At 42.2% G+C, this 23393-nt stretch overlaps 1 protein-coding gene and 1 long non-coding RNA gene across 4 annotated transcripts in view; one reads left to right on the top strand and one right to left on the bottom strand.

The window, feature by feature from the left end:
- Nucleotides 1-17418, bottom strand: part of MFAP3L (microfibril associated protein 3 like) — a 33505-nt gene extending 16087 nt beyond the window's left edge. For 2 of the 3 annotated variants that reach the window (XM_064710660.1, XM_064710661.1), the window contains exon 1: nucleotides 3117-3251. The gene's annotated coding sequence lies outside the window, so the exon portion shown is untranslated. Of the gene's footprint in view, nucleotides 1-3116; nucleotides 3252-17401 lie in introns of those variants that run through there. The other variant, XM_064710662.1, reaches the window with a different exon arrangement.
- On the top strand, nucleotides 16673-18930 carry LOC135446616 (uncharacterized). Its single transcript, XR_010439848.1, has 3 exons — nucleotides 16673-16751; nucleotides 17268-17348; nucleotides 17555-18930. It is a non-coding gene; the product is annotated as an uncharacterized LOC135446616 (long non-coding RNA).
- Nucleotides 18931-23393: the final 4463 nt, after the last annotated feature.

Raw genomic sequence — 23393 nt, 5'->3', positions numbered from 1 at the left:
AGAACTGTAAGATGGATATCATTTTTGATGGCTGGCTTTCATGTTTATTGCTTGCTGGGATACAGGGCAAAGAGGTTACACATAGATGCCATGATTAGGACAGGATTAACTTTGTCAGAGGGGCAATTTAAAGGAATCTAAGTGCTCATGACTGATTGCAATTGAAAATGATTATTTCAGGTTACAGGGGTCTGCACCTCTTTCCTCCACAAGTAACAAAGGGGACAGAAGATGGATTCAAACAAGTTTGCCCTGCACCACGCAGCAGCTTAAGTCTTGCTTGTATCCAAACATGACCAATTCAGCCCTCTCCAAGCATGACTGTATGTTGTCATGTGCATGCAATAATTTAGCTGAAGGCCCTCAAGAGCTGACTACAGAACTTCTGTAACTTCAGACGTGTGTGCCAGTTATGTCTGTGCCACATTGAACAGTGTAACAGTAAAGGCACATCACTTTCTCAGCATCCAGTATTGTGTGTGTACCACACAGTCACACACCTAGGAGTGGGAACCACACACACACATGCAGCTGCAGTGTCCTGGCCCCTGCTTGACTTAAAAATATCAGCAAGAATCTTTTCTTGGCATAAAACTCTCAGTATGGCAGACACATGTCAATTAAATATTAGGTCTGGCTAGGTAGGTTATTCTTAATGCAATAAGAAATTCCTCCACATATAGTGGCCCTTTTCCAAAATAAAGTTAGTTATACACATCTGTATAGAGGTTGTTATTTCTGATAAATGCTCTAAAATGCTGCTATGGATGATTTTAATCACAGTAACTGGTGAAAAGTGATAACCTCTCCATTGTCTTGGAAATGATGTTTCTACAGTGGAGATCTGTATATGGGCAGAAAATGACACTGTCAAATGCCAATTGTCAAAACTAAATAACAAAATTAAGGATACAGAGATATATTTGCAAAAGCTCACAAGTTTGCATGAATGGATGGCAGCTCAGAATTGAAGGAATGAAAAATTTAAGGAAGTATCTAAGACCTTGGTCTTACACAAGTCTTCTGGTGACATATTATTACGATCCAGGACATCTCAAAGTAGGATCACAGGCATTTGTGACTGCAAAGACTTCTAGTAAAGGTGCAATTAGCTGGGAGAGAAAGAAGACCTTGCTAGCAGAGCTTGGTACAGGTTGTTTTAGCTGCTGGCAAGCTCACTCTCCCTGTTGTAAATTGCATTCACATCTCACTGGTGCCTTACACTGGCAAAGAAGCATAAACTATAAAAGAAATGCCAGCTCCCCATTCCACACTCTGTAGACAAAAACTGGAATGGAGATTGGTTTTTCCCCCCATTTAAATCATTCCCCAGAAGCCCCTGCCATCGTGTCACAAATGTGACCCTCTGTTGGCTGGGTTTGGGTTTTGTTCCCCTGGTTAAAGCAATGAATGTGCTTTAGCCAGGTTCTGTGCCAACTCCATCCTCCTCCTCCAAATTCATGCAGGACCTGTCCAACTGCAGAGGGGCAAAGGGGACAGGACAGGCCTGGAGGGCAACTGGAGCTGTACAATATAGGTCACTTCAGAATTCACTACCACACTCTCACCATGTGTTAAATGTTTTAAGAGTAACTGATTTTATCTCTAAATGTTATGAACCTTCAGGACAGGGAATATGCAGTGGACACAAAACATTTTTTTTTTGTTTGTTTGTTGTGCTGTTTGTCCAGGCCTCTGAAAACTCCAAATTCTTCAGAACAAAAATGAGTGTACAATGTGCACTCCAGCTGTGTGAGCTGCACTCAGCATCAACTGATGTTGATATGCTGCAATCCGAATGAGACAGATTTCTAATAAAAAAGGATTTCTGGTACAGCAGCTACAAGGGTGCTGTATATCAATGGTGCTGTCGCTACTGTACACACTAAGCCAGACAAAGGATTCCTGCCATGCAAAACATCATCTCCACTGAAAAAAAATCTGCTGTAATCTGTCTTACTGCAGTGAAAAGAGGAACTCTTTTACAATATAATGTCTTAAAGAATGAAAATGCTACATTTCTCCTCTCCTTAAATCCTTTGTGTTCCTCCTTTTGAAATAATTTTACAGTCCTTCAGACAAACGTACCAAATGAGGTTGCATTTAGGACTTTGCCACAGTTGGTATTTTTGTTTCCCCAAGCGGGTTTATCAGGGTAGTTCCATTTGAGATGCTTCAATTTAACAAATGAAAGAGGGCTGTTAGGAAGTGTAGTCTCTTACAAGACTCTCCAGACAAATGCACTAGAAAAGTGCCTGCTCAGTAGCGCTCTGTGTTCTCTTAAGCTCCCTTGTCCAATACTGCTGGAATTGGTCCTGTTAAGAAACAGGATTCAAAAGATTATTTCAAGACCACTCTGTACAAGAACTCTGAAGTGTTAGATTCTAGTTCTCTCAGTTCACGTATGAAATTGAGTATCTTATGAGGCTAGCCTGTGAAGTAAAAGGGTAATTGAAGTAAAATATCAGGAGACAGTCTTTATTTTAAATTTAAGGCGGCACAACTTCACCTCTTTTTGAAGTCAGGTTCATCGAAGAGGTCTCTGCACTGAAGTGTCACCTCCCATTCCCCTTCTCAGAGCGGGACAGCAGCGAGCATCCTGCGTGCAGGAGCTGGAAGGCTCCAGTAAAGCCTCGGGCTCGTTAGCTTTTTTTTTTTTTTTTTTTTTGCCTAACGAAACCCTCTTTCCTTCAAGACTCGGTGCTGATTTGAAATAATCTCCTGAACTTTCATGCTGAACAGAGCATTAGTGCGCTCCCGTTGCGCGGGGAGATTCCGCGCTCCACGCCGGGCTGGCCGCGAGCGAGCGACAGCCGCTCCGGGAGAGGCGCCGTGCCCGCCTGGCCGAGCTGCAGCGCTCCCCGGGCACGGCCACCGGACCCTGCTCCGGCCCTCCAGGCTCACCCGGGCTGCCGGCGGGACAGGGCGCCCGGGGCTCACCGCAGAGTTCCGCAGCCACCGCGGCAGCGGGGCCGGCTCGCAGGTCAGCGGCAGCCGCGGCAGGTGCCGGCAGCGGGGCGATGGAGGCGGCGGCGGGCAGCGCCTCTCCGGGACCGCCGCCCGCCCGCTCGCCCGCCCGCCGGGGAACCGCGGCCCGCGCCCCCCGCGCCGCTCACCTGCCCGCCCGCGGCTCCCGCTCGCTCGCTCGTGCCGCTGCCAGTGTCGCTGCGCTGCCGCCGCTGCTGCCGCCGCCCCGCGGCAGCGCCCGCCGCCGCCGCGCCCCTCAGCGCGCCCCGCACAGCACCATGCCGGCGCCGGGCCCGCGGCCGCGGCCGGGGCCGGGGCGGGCGGAGCGTGGCGCTGCCGCAGTGCCGCGCCGTGCCCGTGCCGTGCCGTGCCGTACCCGTGCCGTGCCGTGCGCTCCCGCCGCTGCCGGCTCCGGCGGGGAAAGTAGGTCAGGGCGGCACTGAGCATGCTCGGAGCCGGGCCGGGGGGCGGCCCCGGGGCCCGCGGGGGGCGTGGGGGGCGACAGAACCCCCGGCCGCGGGGTTGACACGGGGCCAGGGACGTGCGGCGGCCGCGGGCGAGGTGGGGAGGCCTGAAGCGAGCGGTGGCTGCGGGCCCGATGTGGGGGGTGCGAGCCCCCTGTGCCCGAGCGGAGCCGGCAGTCCGGAGCAGCCCCCGCCGGTCACCGCATCCCTTCTCAGAGACACTTGCGGGAGCAAGTGCTGCAGGAAAAGATAACACCCCAGCACGCCTAGATAATCTGGAGAACCAAAATGCTGCGCTTCAGAGAAATGGCACACGTGCTTTCCCCCAAGGGCTTTATTCCTAACGGGATTGCAGCACCCAGCTCCAGTTTAAACTCAGTCTGAGGTGGTCCCAGCCTGTGGGAAGCTGGCACTGACTATAGATGTCTAAGTGCTCTGTCAGCAGAGGGTAAAGCTGTCTTTTTGCTTGAGCAAAAGTGCTTGAATTTGGTTGGTGCTATCTGTGCAAACTGTGCGGCTGCCGAGCCAGGGATTAGGATGTAGGTGGCCAGCTGCAGGCAGGAATGTGGCAGGGATCTGGTGTGAGCCGATGCTGTCCTGAGCCGCTGTCCTGTGCCACTCTCCCGCGTTTCCTCACTGACCTTGTGGCATCAGAGGAGGAGGATGCAGAATGACCTTCAGCTGAGTGGCAAGACCAGTGGGTTAAACCATGGAGGTCTGTGTTTCGAGATGTTTGCAGTCAGGCTTGGACCTTGATCTTACTATCCTCTTCTGATTGCTTCCAAGGAGCAGTAGCTGAAGCTCCTCTGCTCATGGAGGAGTAGTCAGTTGAGAGAGCATTTGCTGAAATTGGACTGCATTTCATTGCAGGGGGAGGTCTATGTGAAGTACACTGTGGTATGCATCAAAGCAGGTCTCTAGTCTGCCCAGAGTAAACTGAAGAGGAATGGCAGCAAAGGATTTAGAAATAGGGAGGCAGACTCACTCCAGGGAGCTGGGCTGGTTGTGTCAAGGGCCTGGGCTTTGGGTCCCATCACCTTGCATGTAGGAAGTGCAGGGGTTGAACATGGGTGCGTCCAGTACTTGGGAGTGGCGCAGGTGCTGGTGAGATCAGGCTGTTGACAGCCAGGGCTTCTTGTGTTCAGTGTCTCCAGAATGGAGAAAATTGGGGGGAAGATGCGTTTGGTGTTGTCAAACTTGGCAGCTGAGGGAATCAGCCAAGGAGTGTGCTTCTTACTAATTCTTCCAGCAAAGCATTCCTTGGTGGGAGGAGCTGTTTAAGTCATGGGTCCTTGCTGGGCACTGACTCGCTATTTGTGCTAGCTTGACCACACTAATTATGAACTTGGTTTTCCTTCTTCCTGTCTTGAAGTACTGGGTTTGAACACAATTGAGTAGAATTTATTTATCAATTAATGCTGGAGCTAATCAGATAGTTGTGTGCCCAGTCTTACAAATTCCTTTAAGTCAGGTAACACTCTGCCACTGTCTGGATCTACTCTGCCTGTCAGATCTATGTGTGATACAAGGCTGAATTTTTATTTTTGGAAAAGTCAAACATCTTTCCTTCTGGAAGGGTCTATCCTTTCAGGCTCCTCAGGTTTCAGTGAACATAAGCCTGTTCAGTGGCTGGAGCCAGCCACCACCTTACTTGCTCCATGCCCTTTCCTGGGAGATCACTATCACATGCCAGGTGAGCGTGTGGACTTAGTGAGGCATTTTTCCATCCCACCTTCCAACAGTGCTTGCACCAGCTGCATGCAGAGGACTGGCCCACTGATTTGGGCAGGAACTATAAAATGTCTTCTGGACATGTACCCTAGCTCTGGTTAAGCTATAAAAAGCTCGCTATTTTACCTAGGTATAATCATTATATAATATTATTCTAGATACATGAAAATGCATTAATTTAAAAATTGGCAATGTTTTTTGTTTTTTTTTTTTTATAATACCTGCTGTAGGTAAACCCTGACACTTCATACTTAGTTCTACAGCGACCAGATTCCATTCCTATAAAACTATAACATCATTTGATTAAAGGAAGCCTTTTACCTTAGAGCAAACAGAACTTTGGTATTGCTAATAGTTTTATCTAAACAGCTTAATCAGGGAAGCCTTGTAATCATGCACTTAAAAAATCTAAGATAAGATTAAATTTTACATTTTGTGTATTTATAGTCCCTCCATCCCCTAGGCAGAGTGGCATACTGGAATGGCTGAGACAAGCTTGTGTGCCACACAATGAAAGGTAACAGCAGAGAAACTAAAGAAAAAGGAAGTTTTAAAATAGTATTCAGCAAACCAGCTGTATTAATATGCCAGTCAACATAAACACATGAGAGGATATTCCATTTAGAAATTAGCTTGCCATATTTCTCATAAAGTAAAAAGGAAATTTTGATTATGAGAAATATCTTGTTTCAGTATGGTGATGTTACTCTTTTGCTTCTTTTAAAAAAATTCTAGCCCCAAGTATAATTAGATCTTACATTAATACTGATGAGAAAAAAATAACTTTATTTATTAGGATACATATCTTCAGCATGCTCGTTTACCTCATTTAAATTGTTTTCTGAAATACTAACAGCGTTTTAGTTTCGGTTATATCTGTTACCCAAGATTGTTACTTTATCACTATAAACTGTAATCACATTATTCCCATGTGAAAGACTGAAATTCCACGCTAGATCAGCACTGCATTGTTTGTTGAGTACCATTCCATTTTTTGGGGAAGATGTGGACAACCGAAAGGCTTACAAGAGATCTTGGGATGGAGATGGAGAAATCATGGGATCCTGGGAGCTCCTGGCCTGCACCAAACATGGCAGAGTGGTGTGGGAGGAGATGTCACAGGAGGGGATAGGTATTCCTGCCTTGAATGGGACAGCTTGGGTGTCAGTTCAAAGCACTTGATTTATTAATTTATTTTAACCAGCATACATTCTTGCAAAAAGGGCACCCTTTTTTGGTAACTAGCTTTCAGGAATACCTTAGTCTGATGTGTCCCAGGCACTGTGGCTTGTGTTTTTTTCTTGTTTCTCCTCCCTTCCTTTTGAAACAACTCACAATAAATTAAAAAATATTAGGCATGAAGCTCATGAACTTCTGGTGGTTTTTATGTGTACCTCATAATAACATGTAGTGCTAACTATTTCTCTTCTGCATTTCTGGATTTGTCATTTTCCTGGGGCGGTTCCTTTTTTTATCCTCTACAAGCGGACCAGAACGACCAATTACATTTTATTCCTCCTTATGCTTTATTTTTTTAGGACATGTGGTTACAAAAGTAACTTGTTTTATACCTTTACTGTGACTCCCTCCTTTGTTCCTCTCAGAGGAGGAAAAATTCTCAGCTTGTTTGAAGATTACATTTTCTGCTGTGATCCACTTTATCACTCATTTCTGGAGGAAGCTCTTTCCTGAAATGTGTCATAGACAGTCTGTAAATGAAACAAACCCACTGATTATGTGCCACTATATGTTACCTTATGTAAATGCATACATGATTCTTCTTGAAATGAACAGCTTATTGTGATTGAATTCCTTTTTGAGTTTCTCCTTCTGAGGCTTTGCAGTATATTCACTTGATGGAAAGGTCTCTCTCCCTGTTGTACTGGATGTGTGTGAACCATTTCTGCATGCACTTGTAGCTGTGTTCAGTGTTGTTGCTCAGGCCTTCAGTGATGTGTGCTGCAGAAAGTCTAGCTGTGCTGATGTGCTAAGGCAAGGGCAGATATGTCTGCATAAATTATTGGCAGCTGAGGAAAGGGTGAAATCCACACCTCTTGTGATCAGAAGGGAAAATTCCACAGTGACGTTACAGAAAACTCGATTCAGAGAGTTTGGCACCACTGTTAAAAAGCTACCAAATTTTTAGGACGTGAAGAAATAAAAGAAGGTCTGGTGAGAACCACTCTATGCCCTTCCTTCCCCCCAGCACAAAACTTTCCATGTATAAGCTGAGGTTAACAGATAAAAGAGTTTTGGTTCCTTTCTTTTTCTGCATCCACTTCCCTGCCTCATGATTTCCTGTACATTTCCTTCTAGTTACTGAAAAGTGTAGACAAGAGTATTGCTTCAGAGAGCACTGCTGAGATGAAGCTCGAGGCTGGAAATGAAGCCACTGAGCCAGACATAGAAAAATTTCAGTTCCCTGTCAAACCTGAGAGAGCTTTTGTCTTTAGATAGATATATTGGTTGACAAATGGATTAGTGGGGATGCTGGATGAGCCAAAGGCCTAAGAATTGTTACCTTAATAATGTCAGATGCATCAGACTCTTTAATTCTTTTCTTACCAAATAATCTTATTTAATTCAACTTTGTGTTGTATGAAACAAAGATCATTTCTCTAATCGCCTTTGCTGACCTCGCCTGGCCCATGGCTTTCCAGCTGAATAAACAGAGATAGGAAAATAAAGAACAAATCTTCACCACTAATTAGCTCTTGAAACATCAGTGTTTACCATTCACTGCATGAACTGACTATCAGGCATTGCACCACCATGAAAACAATCTACAACTGCATGTCATGAGTGTAAAATAATGCAAGGCACAGGGTACAGTGCTGAATTGCAGCAGAATGAAAAGGTACTGGGCATGTTGCATGACCTTCAGCAAGATTCTCTGTTTGTGTCAGTGAGAAAGATGAGCCAAATTATTCATGAGGCTGAAAGGGGGAGAAAGGACATGTGATCTTGGAACAGTTAGAGCTATGTTATTCTTGGGGGAAAAGATCAAGATGATTATGTTAATATTACCATTTGTGTTACACTCTCACCAGAGTGAGATTTTCAGGAATGTGTCAAGTTCTGTGTGTTTTATCCAACTGCAAAAATACAATAGGATTTTAGAGCATCAGTCAATACTGTTTTTATTTCTTTTTTGTTTGTATTTCTTATGAAGCACATGCTTTCAGAAACAAGATGAATCAGTAGGTGTGAATCATCAGTAAGGTGGATATAAGATGAAGCTTTTAAAGAGTAATATATAATCAGTCATTAATATGTGAAAGCAAACAAAGGAAAAAAAGACAATAAAGGACTTTATAAAATAAAAGCAAAACTCAAAACAGTTTTCAGTGATGTAGCTGTGCTCTTTATAAATGCTATCCACTTACAAGAGGAAGTTGAGTATGTTATTACAGGAAATAGTAGGAAATGTGCCTTTGAAGATACTGGTTATCATTAGGAATGAGAATTCTGCTTTTCAGCATGGTCTACAGTTGAGTAGCACTGCACAAAGGCACTAGTGCAATAAATACAGACTATTCCTGACAGAGATGGTGTGCCAGACTGGGCCTTTTTACTTTCAGAAATCACATGTCATCAGCCCCTCCATTTTCTTATTAGATATTCACAAAAGTAACTTCTTTTTAGGAATAGATAGAGTATTCCAAGTAATCTTATAATTCCACAGTATCATAGTGAAATTAAATACGTGAGTAATTTCAGTGAATCAAATCAAGACTGGCATACACCAAATAAGAAATAAAAGTATTGGGTGACTGATGTCTGAACATTTTCTGCCAAAGGAAGCATATAAAAGGTAGGGTGGTATTTTTTCACTGCAGCCATTTCATTTTGCCTGCAGTGTACAGAGGTTTGACATAAGCAGTTGCCAAAAATGTTCTCAGACCAGTGTTGACACAAACAGAGTGACCACATTTCTATCTATCTCATGTAAATCATCTCTCCTTCAAGGAGCATAAAACCATACAACCTTGGGGCACTTGCAAAGGAAATCATTCACTAGAGTTGTTGTGTTCGAAATTCAGTGGGGCACATCTTACAGCCCGGGCTGGAAAAGTACATTGAGATAACAGTTTTAAGAAACTGAAACCTCATCTACTTGCAGCCAGTCATCCTGGGCTGAGTTTTTTGGTTCCTGACAAGTAAAAAACCATTTCTGAGATCCCCCCTCGGGGTGCATGAGGCTTTTCTCCTGGCTGTTTCTGAGGGGAACCCCAACCTGTGAAGCTGTTCTCTACCCTGCTGAGGTCATGATTTCTCAAACTGACAAAAGCAGTACTGAATTCCCTTAATGGGGTGCTCATTTTTGGACAGTTTTTGAGAAAAAGCAAACACTATACTGTCCAGCTGAATTGGTTTTTTGTCCTGAAAACTCCTTTTGCTGATTATTTTCAGTAACATTTTCAAGGGCTTTTTGCTTTTCTCCTGACTGTATTCTATGGCTGGTAATTTGTGTGGGTTCTCACTTTAAATACTGTGGTTTGTGTCATGTTAGTCCTGTGGTATAAGCTATTATCTCAATGAAGCTCATTTTTAACAAAGTTCATTTTTAATACCATGTTGAGCTTAAAGCTTTTGCTGCCTTAAAATATAACTTCTGCATTTCCAGCATGACATTCTATCAGTTAATACAATGTGTATTTCTGTCTTTTCAGATATTAGATCATTCTGCAAATTAAATTTGCTTGATCAGTACTTGAACATTTTATCCAGAAGCACTTTCAAGTTCAGACTTTCAGCACTGTCACAATGTAACCCTGCCATCTACTGGAAAGTATTTAGTAATGTTTTTTGTCGTTAAAATTGGGGTGGTTTGGTCTACAAATTTTATGTGCAAGAAAAGGCCACTTCTACTTTGAAACACACAGGCTGAGTCCCTGTTGTTCAGTGGAAACTTGCACCTGAAATGCATGGGTTTACATGGAAAGGGATCAAATATGTAGTAAACAATTGCTTTTCACTCTCAGACAGCCAACATTTTTGCCATCAAAAGTTTTCAGATCTCTCATCTTCCCCTCCCACTACTTTTTGGGAGGTATCCCAGGACTAGGGAAGTTGGCTGGCCTCACAGTTCTTTCTGCATGATCAGAAAGTTTGGGGGTGAGCAGTCAGGAGGTGCACAGTTTCTTTGATGGCTCAGAGATTTCGTGTGTGTGAGTCTGATTTCTAGTTGAGCAGGCAGCTGTACCCTCAAGATCACCAGGTTTTCATCTGGAGGGATGGAAGAAGCAGCATTTGGAGAGACCAAGTGTAGTAGGCCAGCTGTGCTAGAGGACATATGTGTGTGTCACTGTTGCCAACCTGCTTGCAGGTTATGCTGTGGAATAGGCTCTGGGGCTGCTTGGTCCTATTTTGTCTTCTTCTCTGTAAGTTATTGGTAGACTGCTGGCATCTGGAAATACTGGGTTTAGTAAAAGACAAAGGGTCTTCTTGATTTGCAGAACTCCTGCTTTTCTTGCCTCATGCATTTGTGTAGCTGAGAGGTGCTAAGAAGTTCACATGGTTCTGGGAGCCTCTTGCCTCAAAGGCATCAGAGCTGATATCTCTAACAATCTATAATTATCACTCCTTGCTCTTTCTGTATTCTTTCTTCCTATACCGTTCCTATACCCTCTTTGTGGAAGAGTTTTGCTTTAGTTGTTCAACAAGACATAGTCTCCTCTGAAAGACAGGGAAAGAAAACGCAATGCAAAACAGTATAGCAAAATTTGCTTCATAAAAAAGTTGAAGGAATTCAGTAGGTCATCTTGCATTAGTTTTCAAGGACTGGAAGCTATGTCCCTGCATTGATTCACAGACAAAGCTGTGCATACAGGGGTCTGTGCCCCTTAACACAGTACAGACAAGCTCAGGTACAGCTGTATGTGTTGCATAGCACAAGTTAACACAGGTTCATTCCCATAAATCCAACAGCCACTTCAGCTGCGCTGAGCAGGACACAGTGCTTGCTCAGACTGATTCCCAGATCTCTGGGGTTGTGGCAGTGGATGTGGCTCCCTGCAGAAGGAGTGAGGTTAGGCGTGCCAGCAGTGCAGCTGTGCCTGGTAACAGCTAGTGTAGCAACTCTGACAGCTCCCCTTAGCAAGCAGAAGTTTCTCCAGAATGGCTTTCAGTGGAAACAGCTTTGCAAATGAAGTATATTAAGTATCTGATTCAGTTTTCATTTTAAGAATAGATTAAAAAGCAAGATACAACAGGTGAGTAATTTCGAAGATTATCGCATAATAGCAATAATGAGATGCAATCAAAGTCTCATTAATGCTTTCTTTCCTCCATGTACTAGTTTTCAAAAGAAATTATATTCCTTGGTAGAAGACCTTTCTATTATGGAGGAAATTACGTAACTTTCTCTTTGATAGTAGAAAAGACCAAAATTGTTATCTACTCCCCATTATAATTGCCATTTTACAGCTCACCTCCCCACAGAAAGACCTTGAATAGGGTTCATATTACTTCCAGATATCAAGAGAAAAAAAGTAATTGGTAACAGCACATTGCCTGGATGTTAATAATATTTTGGCTTTACCTTGTTGAAAAAATAATTTATTCCCATCATATATTAGAAGGGAGGAGATGTGGCACATTCATAGGCTTACTGTCATTATGTGTAATACTTGCATTTAAGCTCAAAACCATTTTAGGTTATTTAGTTTTATGGAGGATTGTCTCCTACACTATAATAGATGCCAAGGTTTTAGAGCCCCAGATACAGGATAACACTTACCTAGGCTGAAATGGGATGAGCTGCTGAAGGTACTGCACCACAAATGGGATGGTGGGGTCAGACTCTGGTCTTAGCAGAAAAATCTTTGCACTAGGCATAAACAGGGATAGTTTTAGAGGCAGAGGGTGCAGGAAATGCTGGAGCTGTTCATGATCAGAAGACAAGAAAGAAGGATATTTTGGGTGACTGCCAATGAAATAACTTCTAATTTTCTGCTCCAGCACTGAACTAGAACTGCTTGTCCTTAGGCTAGGAGATGGGTGTGATGGAGTGGGACAAGTTACTGTGATGTTGCTCTACCCTCCTGTAAACACCTTGTCTCTCTTACAGTTAACCAAATGGTGTGGGTTGGGTTGTTTTTTTCCCTCCAGGTACAATATATCTCTGCAAATTAATTTGAAATGTTTCTTGAACAAAAGAAGGACAATTTCAGTCATGGCTGAGTCCTAAAGGGAACCAAAAATATTCTGGTTTAGCTTCTCTTGTCACATTATCATAGACTACGTGTCAGTAAGAGGAAAAAGTCTCTTCCACCTACCCTGCATTTCATATCCTGAAAGAGCAGCTCCTGTCTACTCTATTCAGAACACATTTTTTTTTTCACATACATACCTCCTTTTTTCTTCTGATAGGTTTTAAGAGCTCATTAAAACTGCTTCTTCCCTTTCACTGGACTCAGATATTTATGACTTATTAAACTTCCTTTTTGTCCATAACACAGGTTGATTTTACTGACTACTTTCCCAAGCCTGCATTAATGAGACACTCCAGGAGAAATCTTAATAGATAGAATGCCTAGAAGGGAGAAAATGGTATAATCTGATTGAGTAAATAAATTTGCAAGAAATTCTAAGACTCATAGACTGCCAAAATATTAATTTTTGCAGAGAGTTAAATAGGATTATTCTTGTCTGCAGAAAGCTGTCTATGGTCTTTTCAGAATAAACAGACTTACTAAACATTTTTGAAGAACAAAGCAGGGCAACTGTTTGGCAAGTCTTCCACAGTGACCTTTCCTGCTCTGAAGTGGGAATGGCTGCTGTGAATACACTGAGCATGGTGAGAAAAGGGTGACCACAGTAACTGCAGCTGGCAGAACAAACAGGGTGTGTTTGGTGTTTCTTATGTGTTCTGTAGAATTTTATTCTGTCTCTTGCATTCATTGGTGCCAAACACCCATCACCTTTAGCACTTGTGCTGAGTAGCAATGAGTTGTCCCTCCACTCTCACCAGGGGAATGGTGTCAGTTCTTGCTTGCTAGAGAGACAGCTTGGAGGGGACAAATGCCATGGCAGGGGCAGTTCACCCTGAGATGCTCCTTCTCCCATTCCCCATGCACTTAGAAGCCAGGAGTCATCTTAGGTAAACCCAGCTGGTGTGAGGCATGTTCAGCTACCTCACAGGTCCAGTCAGGCAAATATATTCAAGATATCCACATCAGGTATTTGGTGGGAGATGTAACTGTGCATTTCAAGGACATGGGTAATTCAGGACAATTGAAACAGCAACAGAGGCATGTGGCTTTCTCTTCACTGCACTTGATATGTGGGTAATTGGTTTTTCTTTGCATGGTATATATAGTTTATCTACTGATGACAAGTAGTTGTTCAAAATATTTGCAGCTCTGGAGAAATAAAGTGTTTCCACTGTGGGTGTTTATCATCTGATGAAAAACACATCATTTTGTTTGAGGAATTTATTTCTGGAGCCCAGAGAACAGCTTAATCACTTTAGAAGACTAATTTATGAAACTGCTGAAAATATCATAGTCTATAGAGTAACTTAACATGTGTTCAACATGTCTTATAAAACAAAACAGTATTTAAGAAAACAAAGTGAGACAATTATTTGATAGATTACCTATTATTAAAAAATACAGAGAGGAAATGAAGATGTATTAGAAACCAACAGTGTTCTTATTTTATTTGGAAAATATAAATTGGTGGTAAAATGAATTAGCTGTAAAAATCTATTGATTTTAAAGTCCACTGAGACTTTTAAAATATAGAAATGAAATGGTTATCACTCTAATGCTATTCCTTCTCATAAAGCAAGCTCACTTTATCTGAATGGGTTTCCTATTATTTGTTTGATTTCTAAATAGTTTATGAAGACATTTTCTTTTGAAGCACTTTCTGTGCTTCAAAAAGCACAGAAGAGATTTAACTTTGACAATAGTTCTTTATGGAATGTAAGGCTAATGTATCAGACTTGCTTAGGTCCTGTGTGGAGTTATATAGAGGTGCTGCTGGATGGCTTCAGGCTGCTTTCAGATTTTACATGGAGAATATAGAATTCATCATTTTGAGTCTACTTTCAAAGTTTCAGGATCTCATAGTTATATATAAAGGATATGAAGCCATTGAGTTTATGCAGCCATGTTCTTTGGTGTGACAAACCTTATGGCTGACAAGGAAGTGACACTGCTGGGCAGCCAATGTGTCTTCTTGGGCCTTTTGTTGATGAGCATAAATAAACTTATTAAAAAGGGAAAAAAATCATTGTGCACTTTAGTCACACAAAGAACCAATAATAGTCTTAAGTTCAATGTCCAAGGGGCTGGATGCTCTCAGCTCATGGGTTCTCAGGAGGGTGTGGTGTATCCCTCACCAAATTGCCTAAAGTCTTTGCTGTGAGATACAGCTTACACACCTGCAACAGGAGGGTTTGTATATTCGTACAGGTTACAGGGATATTTCAGGAGACCTTTGCTGGTTGTTCTGTTGTTTGTATGTACTGTGCAAAGTATTATTATTAGGAGTTATTGTGCAATTCTTGATAGTTACCGAAGGTAAGATTGTTACTTTTCTCGGTGTAAAATTAGACACATAATTTCCATGCATCAATAAATGCAGGTTCCAAAAAGTGCCAGTTTTCAAGAGAATTTTGTTTTGATCACTTCATGCAATTTCTCCCACAGTTTCTCATAATGTCCTAAAATCCTGCTGTCAAAAGTAAGGGAAAAAACCCCAGATAAACAAGTGTCCTAAAAGAGTAGCTGGAGTTAATTTAACCCAAATACCAGCAACAAACCCGCTACTGGACTGACTACTGGAATATCGTGCTGGTAAGGAATTCAAGCTGCAATACTGTGCTGGTAAGGACTTCAGGCAGTAGAGTCATTATGCATTTTAAAAGCTCCAGGCAAACATTCCATCTTGCTCCCCTCCATGCTGTGCCTTGACTTTGAGCCTTCATTCTCTCAAGTCACAACTGACTTGGCTCACTGGTTTAGGATGGCACATAGGATGATGTCTTAAGTTCAGAATTATTACTTTAATGCAGCAACTTGTCAGTGTCAGAAATAACTCTGACACTGAATAATAATGAGCCAAATGGAAATTGGGGAAAAATGGGCAGCACATCTTCTTGCCTGGGACAGCCTCCCATATCTGTAATCAGGAAACACAACAACAGTGTCTCTGAAAGATGTCTGGTGAGATATACAAATCATGTTGGAGTGAGAGATAGATTGTTCAGATCTGGGGAAAAGTGTATGGAAATGCTGAAGTATATCAGGATAACTTCACTGACTAGTTGTATTGTGTTTGCCCCCTTCTCTTGGGCAGATGCATGGTTTTGCTCTGTGTGTTCTGAGCAAAGGAGCTTGGCACTTCAGACACCCAGTGCTCATTCTGTCCCACTCTTCTCACCTGCACTGTATGCCTTGCACTAAAGCAGCTCAGAGGACTTTATAATCTGTATAGGTCAAAGTCTCCAGGCATTAACAATTATGCATTTATCAGTAGGATAAAAATGAATTTGACTGCTTACAGATAATGAAAATAATGGTATGTTAGTCAGGGTAAAGATGTGTGGCTTTTTGTACAGGCCCATTAAGTAGAGAGAAATCTAACCATGTGCTGTTATCTTGCTTTTTGGTACTCAAGCTGGTGTTGGTCAGTGCTGACAAATCCCTTGTCTGCCTGAGCTGACTGACCCTGGGAATGTCCATGGTCCATTGCTACCACAGCTGGAACTGCTGACATCTCCAGTGCCTTGACTTGGCTACTACTGACCACTGTGGTTCTCACACCCTAACATTCCATGGACTTTCTGACAACAGGCTGAAGGCTGGTAAGTATTTTCAGAGTATTTCTTTGACAGTGGAAAGGAGGCTGTGTGTTCTGGAAGAGCTGCCTGAACAGTCTTGAAAATGATTCCTGGTCAGTAATGGAAAAAAAGGTAGGATAGCTTTGGTTATTGCATGGATATCTCTTGCCAATACTCTAGTGAAGGAGGATATACTGCAGACCTAGAAAATTTCTCTAAAGTCCTTTCTGTTAATTGAAAAGTGGTCCACAGTGACTGTAGGAATGGAAATGTGTTTTGTTCTGGAAAAATAAGTTAAGTTGCTTCCACTGTGGGTGTTTATTGTCTGATAATAATGATAATAACAAAAATTAAAGCTGGAAAGAAAACTAAGACTATCATCAGAATAATTCCAAGCCTTTAGAACATTTGCACTTTTCCTCCACTCTAAAGAGATTTTCTTAGTTTCCTTTGGGTTGTTTTTTTTGCCATTATGGTTGTAAATTGCATACTGTGCACATTTATTCATGAAGAAAAGGTAATGAGTAAATCAGTTTTGGGGATTGTGGAGGGATAGAATGTAAGAAATTAAAGATAGTGCAGAAGGTAATCTCACACCTGAGGAGGTGCAGCTGTACCAATCACCAAAGATTAGGAACAGCCCTGCCCTTAACAGGCTGCAGCTGTGTGCAATAAGGAGACGAGTGCTACAAAAGAGTGGGGTAGCTGGGTGAGGAGAGAGATGGAGTTTGTTGGCTGTGCTGGAGAGGGAGTCAGTGTTGTGTGGAGCTGCATGTGATAAAATCACCAAGAAGGTATGGAACTTTTGAAGTAAGATGTCAACAACAGATTACAAAACCCAACAAGATTACACTACTTGAAATTCTCTATGGTTTGGGTAAATACAATTCTCATACTTAGGTACAGGCCAGGTTTTACTGGGACTGAAAGAAGCTGGTGGAAGTACTGTGCTGGGGCCAGCATTTTTGGATATGTGTGTTGTTACTCAGATTTTGCTGGTTCATGGTGTCCTGTTAATATATATTCATGCTTCTTCTAGAGTTTCACATATTTTATTGTAGAAACTCTAAAACTGCTAAAAGTTCACACCCTAGTCTTGCTAATCTTGAAGGTGAAAGAGATTGATACAAAGATTCACCCATCCTGGCATTTTATATGTTCTGGGGAGACAGGCATTTCTCTTTGTGGATATCTTCCATGTCCATCACATTTATTGGAATTTTATTATATTATATTCCCAAGGGAAATTACATGCAAATAATGGATCAGATCCAAACCATCATAGTAACCATGTGATTTCTCCTTCACAGGCCTTGAAATTTCATTGTCTTCTGAAAGAAAACATCCCTTGACTCATAGCATATTCAGAACATTAGAAATTCACAATATAGGTAAAACTACATGAAAAATAGTTTTTTTCCCTGAGTGGACAGTTTTTACTCACCCCTGTCTCTGTGGCTTCTTTCATGATCAGCTGGGGTGTTTTGAGTGTTTCCTTATTTGTAATCCTTGAAACCATTCCAATGGAAGGACAGTTTTTCTCTGCCAAACCTGGCAAAAGAAAAGATATAAAATCCATATTTTATTGATCCTGCAGGTCTCCAACACTGTCATACTGAAAGTAGCTTCAAGATGGGCAAGATCTCAGCTGCAATACCATGGGTATATTAGTACACAATTTTTTTACCCTAATGTTTTATGAGATGACCAAGCAATTCTCTTTTTCTGGACTCTGGGCTAGGTTTCCTTTTATCAGTCCATGATATTACAAATCAGTGATGTACACAGTTCAGTATAACTCAATCAATGTTTCTTTTAAAGTAAATATCTAACAAAAATTGAAAAAGCATATTTGTCCTCTACTACCACCAGATGTATACCAGCAGAAAATGCAGAGAAATGCAGCAATGCTCTTTCATTTGAAGTGGTGTTAGTCATGCTGATTGGGCCCTTTTCTTTGCAATATGTGTGTGCAGGGCAGTGTGTGTAGACCCTCTGGACAAATACTCAGAGTCCACCAGCTTGGTACATTGGCTCTTTCCATCATTGCATGACACAATCTGTGCCTGCTGCTAAGTCATTATATTTGCAGCAAATCATGGTACCACTTTGCTTTGTATTTCACTGTGGAAGCCTCTTGAATCCCCCATCCTTCCAGACATCCAGACAGCCTATTTGCAGCTGGCAATTTTCAGCAGGGGCCTGCTAACTTCATTTGCTATTGTCTGCTTTTACAGAAATGGTGGACTGTAGGCTCATTGACAGATCAATTTTTTCATTATCAGCATATGCAGCTGTTTGAATACTTACTATTCCCTCATTCTTGTCCACTTTCTGCCTATTGTCAGAGAAGCTAAAGTGTTTAGTGGAAAGCCCAGCTTCCCAAGTCAATTTTGACTGGTAATTATTGTTTAAATAAAACAGACAGCATGGCAAGAAACCTTCCTGGGAATATGCATGTCTTGTATAATCACCTCTGAATAAAATTATGCTGCGAACATAAATCTGAACTGCGGAGTTGTTTGATGCAGATAGAAATCTTTCTTAATTGCTTTAATATTTATTGCAGTTCTTGAAAAGTACAGCATTTTTAGCAATAAATACCTTGCATAATCTTTTTACTCCACAATTAGTCACCACCTCTACAGTTTATCAGGTGAAAAAATATTTCCCTAAAGAAAATAAATACAGTTTAGTCTTTACTACTTATATGCATGCTCATAGTCTGCAAGGCAGCAGGCTGTTGCCCTAGCTGTGCACTTGAGATACGGCTTATCACACAGAACAACTCTGAATGAAGCAGATGTTGGCCCAGAGGCAACAGGACAGGCACAAAACTTCTTCACTGCATGAGCTTGCTAGGGTTCTGAGTTACTGATGCTTTTCTCTGCCAAAAGCCATAATCTGGATTTGGAAAGAAAGGAAAGGTCTAATTAGCTCATGCTTTATCTGAAAGCCAGGACTTACCTGCAGAGAGGTGAAGGTAGCAGAGCACAGTCACTTCCCATCACCTGAGTGACCCTGAGGTTTGGTCCCTTCAGTTGCTGCTCTCTCTGTGAGGCTCCTGCTGTTTGAAGTGTTTTATTTCCTCACAAAGCTAAGAGACAGCAGGAGAGCCCTTGGCAGAGCCCAGGGTGATTTGCCTTCAAATCCCCGTGACGTCCCTGCTGCAGATGAGTTGCCAGCCTTGTGAGCACTGCAGACTGATTTTACATGCCTGGCTCCTGCCTGCAGACTTCTCTGAGAGCTTCTGGGAAAACTGCAGGTATCACTTAGAATCTGTGACCACCTGGGTGACTGAGGCTCTCTGCTCTTTGCCTCTGACCAGCCCACATTTTCATGTGAGGAGTTTACTGAAGATGCATAGCAGAGTGTCCCTTTCAGGATGGGCTCCCTGCTGTAATCTCCCAAACTGCCATGTTCAGAAAGGTTTAAAAATTGTCCTGGAATTGATCAGTGTGTAGTCCTTCTGTAGTGTCCTTCTATTCCTGTGGAGTGACCTTGTGCTCCAGGTGAAGAGGGGCTTCTCTGTCAGGCTGATTTCTGGTACCTGGTGAGGTGTTACTGTGGGTGTGACCTATAAGTTTAAATCCAGAGATGATCATGCTAATTGAAACCTTTTCAGTTTGGCTCCATGTGTGTCTAAGTGTTCATATGCAAACTCTCATTTCCAAAGACAGGCAGAGGCTGCCTCACCTCATTCCCTCATTTGATTATGTGGCTCACTGCTGCAGCTAACAGATTTCATTTTTAGTTGTTACCAATTGCTTTTAGATATAATTTAGTCTTGTTAAATGTAGGAAGAAAATAAAACAAATAGGTCCATTTGTCATCAGATCATAATGGTCTTGTCACATAAAACCTCTCTGATCATTACTTTTAAGTTAGTCAATAATGCCTTCTGAGGCTCTAATGTAAGTGGAAATGTGGCATCCAGAGTAATACGAGAGTACATGTGCACAGCAGACATTGTCTCATGTCTAAAACATCACTGTATCCCTACTGCAAGAAAAATAGGTTAATTTTCATAGAAATTACAATAAAATCTCTGATTCTTGTCAAGCTCTCAGTATCTTAAGGTGTTCGAAGTTCTCTTGGCACTGCTTCCTTAATAAAAGACTGTTTTCAGCAAGGTAGGCAGATATGAAAGTCTGGGGCTCATGGCTGTATATTTGCTTCCAAATAAAGGCTATGCAGCCTTCTGGAAGTAAATAGTTATGCAAGGAATGAGAGGTTGTTTGTGTAAATTTATAAAGTCATATAACAATTAACAGGGCCTGTTAAACTAAGTTGAGAGTTGGTGTGAGCCAGTGTCACTGGGAAATAAGCTCTGAAATGGGACATTGCATCACTGGGTAACATGGTGGATCAAGTAGGGTTTGACCTCTAAACATAAAAGAAAAAAGGCAAAGCTTGAGTTTATTGCAGGTTACTGGGGAAGCTTTTCAGAGTTCAGGCTAAAAGCTGATCCTAAAGCAGTTTTTAGGTTATGAACAGCTTTGGCTGGGATGAAGGTGAGAAGCTACACCGAGTAAAACCATGATTTATGCAAACTTTCAAAGTAATCCAAACTTCACCACAAACCTACTTCTAATTTCTATCTGGCCTGGAAGAAAAATGGGGCAAAAGCCTCTCTGGGCAAATGAAGTGGGGAGCAAAGGCTGGAGCTTGAACTGGGGCTTGAATTCACAGAGCTCCATGGCAAAGGAGAGTGTCTGCAAGGGAGACAGAGATGCTCTTCTGTCAGGTCAGTGGCAGACAAGGGTATCTCATCATGAGAGGGGGAAGGTTAGATTGGGGTGTATGTTCAGTCAATGCTAAGGCTATGACTTGTTTCAGATTGACTTTAGAAATTATTCCACATTTACTTTCTGAGCCACCTTTGGCTCTCGGGCTTAACTGCAAGGCTGGGGAAAGGTCAGTCAGTGTTGGGGTACAAGCTGGGCTTTGCCATTGCCAGTGCCAGTAAATGCTGCTGACAAGCTGGTGGCACAGAGCTGGCCAGACTGGGCTGGGTGTCAGTGCCAGTTTGTGTTCCTGTGATGTTTGTACATGTGGATCTCAATGGCCTCACTAATTTAGAGGGAAAAGCTAGGCTTGTACTTGAGAGTGAGTTTGCTAAACTAAGTGTGGAAAAACTCAGATGCCAGCTTGTTTTAACTTGTGTGGACTGTCTGTGCACAAATATATAAATAAAGGTTAGAAATTAGGGGTATTTTTCAGGAGGATGAAAAACTTTCAGGTAAAATGCTCTTCAAATATAATTTTCTTCCTTGAATTTTCTTGAATCTTGGCAAATATAGCAGCAGCACAGATGCTCCAGTGTGTACTGAGCACACTGACCTTTCAGCAGCTTCCCTGTGTGTCAAGCATTGTATCTTTCTGGGCCCTGGGGAATCACAGGATGCTGGAAGCAAACCCAAGTAAAACTATTAAAAAAAAAAAAATCAATGCTCTTGATTTCAAAGAACAGCAAAACACATGAGTCAGTCACAGAGACATAATCCCTTACTACCCTCCTTGTCATGCCCAGCCATGATTTCATTGGAAATCAATTTTAAGTGCTATCCTAGATGGGGCTTCTTCTGACTACGTTTTTCACAAGTCCTTTGATTTTTTTTTTTTCATGAAAGCTTTAAAAAAAGAACAAAGTTGGTGGCTGACTACTGGTAGCTGATGAGTTAATTGAATGCCTGGCTTTAAAGGGAAGTAAAAAAAGTGTAGCTAACTATTACCTGGTCACTGGAGAAACTTTACAGCCTGGTTGCATCTGGTGATGGAGCTGCACACCTCTGGGCAGTAGCTGTTTCTCACAGTGTTATCTAAATAAAATAAGTCAAATAAATGGCAATGTATAATTCTGTTGTACATAACATGTACTAAGTGTAAGTCATGGTAGACTTGGGTCTCATGGCTGAATCAGTGAAAGAAGTCAGAAGGTCTAGGTTTTTATCTTTGTTGAAGGCTTCTGCAGGAGCTTTGGACAGCTCATTATGTTTGTGTCTCAATGTTCCAAACTACAGAAAAAAAATATTTACACTTTCACATAAATATACAATTTTTTGAAGAGGATGTTAGAATTAAATGCTTTTTCTGGGTCACTAACATGTTGCATCCATCTGGGCTTGTGGGCTGTGGCATGGGATTGTTCATTTTCTTACCTGAAGATAGATACTTTTCCCTACTTTTGCTCTGATGGTGTGCTTAGACATAAAGAAAAAGCGTCAAAACCAATATGTATAATCTGCAGCAGTTTATATTAGGCTGTGATTTTGCCTTGTTAGAATCTGTTGGCTAGATTTCATCACAGTTTTGGGACGCTGATAAGTCACTGCACTTGTGATGAGTGGATCTTTGTGGGTTAAATGATTGTCTCCTATTTCATCATGTGCACTCTGCACATAATGTGAAGTAGCTGTGCCCTAATTTGCTTTGTCATTAATCATTACAAGTAAAAGTTAAGGAAGAAGTTAAGAAGGAGTTTTCATGCACATGGAGTGTAAAACAGTTTAATGTTTGCCTTTGCTAAATAATATAAAGCCAGCTTGGCAAGGACAAGCCCCAAAGAAATCACAAATCTAAGATTTGCTTTTTCAAAGTGCAACCAGTAAGAGGCCATTCTGCGGTCGCTCATAGGCAAATTGAGAAAGAGCCATGCTTAATTCCCCAAGGATTTGTAAAGGAGAAGCACTGTGGGAATCAGGCACTGTTCTTTGAAGCCCCACAAAGAGCACACTGCTCAGGAGCACCGTGCCAGGGACAGAAGGCAGATGTTCTCAGAGCTGTGCAGTGAAATACTGCTTCTCCACTGGTCTCAACTGTGTAATTAGAGGCTTGCTGTCCTGGGTTGACTACATGATGCTTTTATCCCCAATCGTCTCATTCTGTTTATGTTGAATAATAAGTTTTGTACCTTTAAGAGTGTTCCAGAGAGTGAAGGGGGGGAGAGAAGAAGCGCGCAGTTTGTTTTCAGACACTGCACTCACTCCTCCACATTCCTGCTCCTGACTGTGTTGTCTGCAGACAGACAGCAGGGCAGAGCTCTTCTTTTGCTTTTTAGTTAGTGTTAGCTAGCTGAGGCAAAGAAGTTCCCTGGACTGTTTTTTTCCCTTTTCTTTGGACCTCTTGAAACCTGCTCTGGACTGAACACCCAGGGGAGCAGCTGCACCTGTGGCCCACTGGGCCGGGCCTGGCCTGCGACAATTCCAGCACTGAGGGACTGATCAAAGACTGAGTGAGCTGCTGCTTGAACCTGGGGTTTTCTCAGTTTGTCATCTCTTTTAGAGTGGCAAGGGGTCTCATTGTTTGATATTGTTTAATCAACAGTTTTTTTCCACCTTTCTCCAAGGAGGTATTTTTTTTCCTCCCAGACCAGTTGTGGGGAGAGGCCGATTGGATCTGCTTTTCCCACCGGAGCTCCTTTGGGGGATTCTTCC

Source organism: Zonotrichia leucophrys, chromosome 4, assembly GCF_028769735.1.
Source record: "Zonotrichia leucophrys gambelii isolate GWCS_2022_RI chromosome 4, RI_Zleu_2.0, whole genome shotgun sequence".
Lineage (NCBI taxonomy): Eukaryota > Metazoa > Chordata > Aves > Passeriformes > Passerellidae > Zonotrichia > Zonotrichia leucophrys.
The sequence above is the reverse complement of the archived record's forward strand: the minus strand, read 5'-3'. Positions and strand labels throughout refer to the sequence as shown.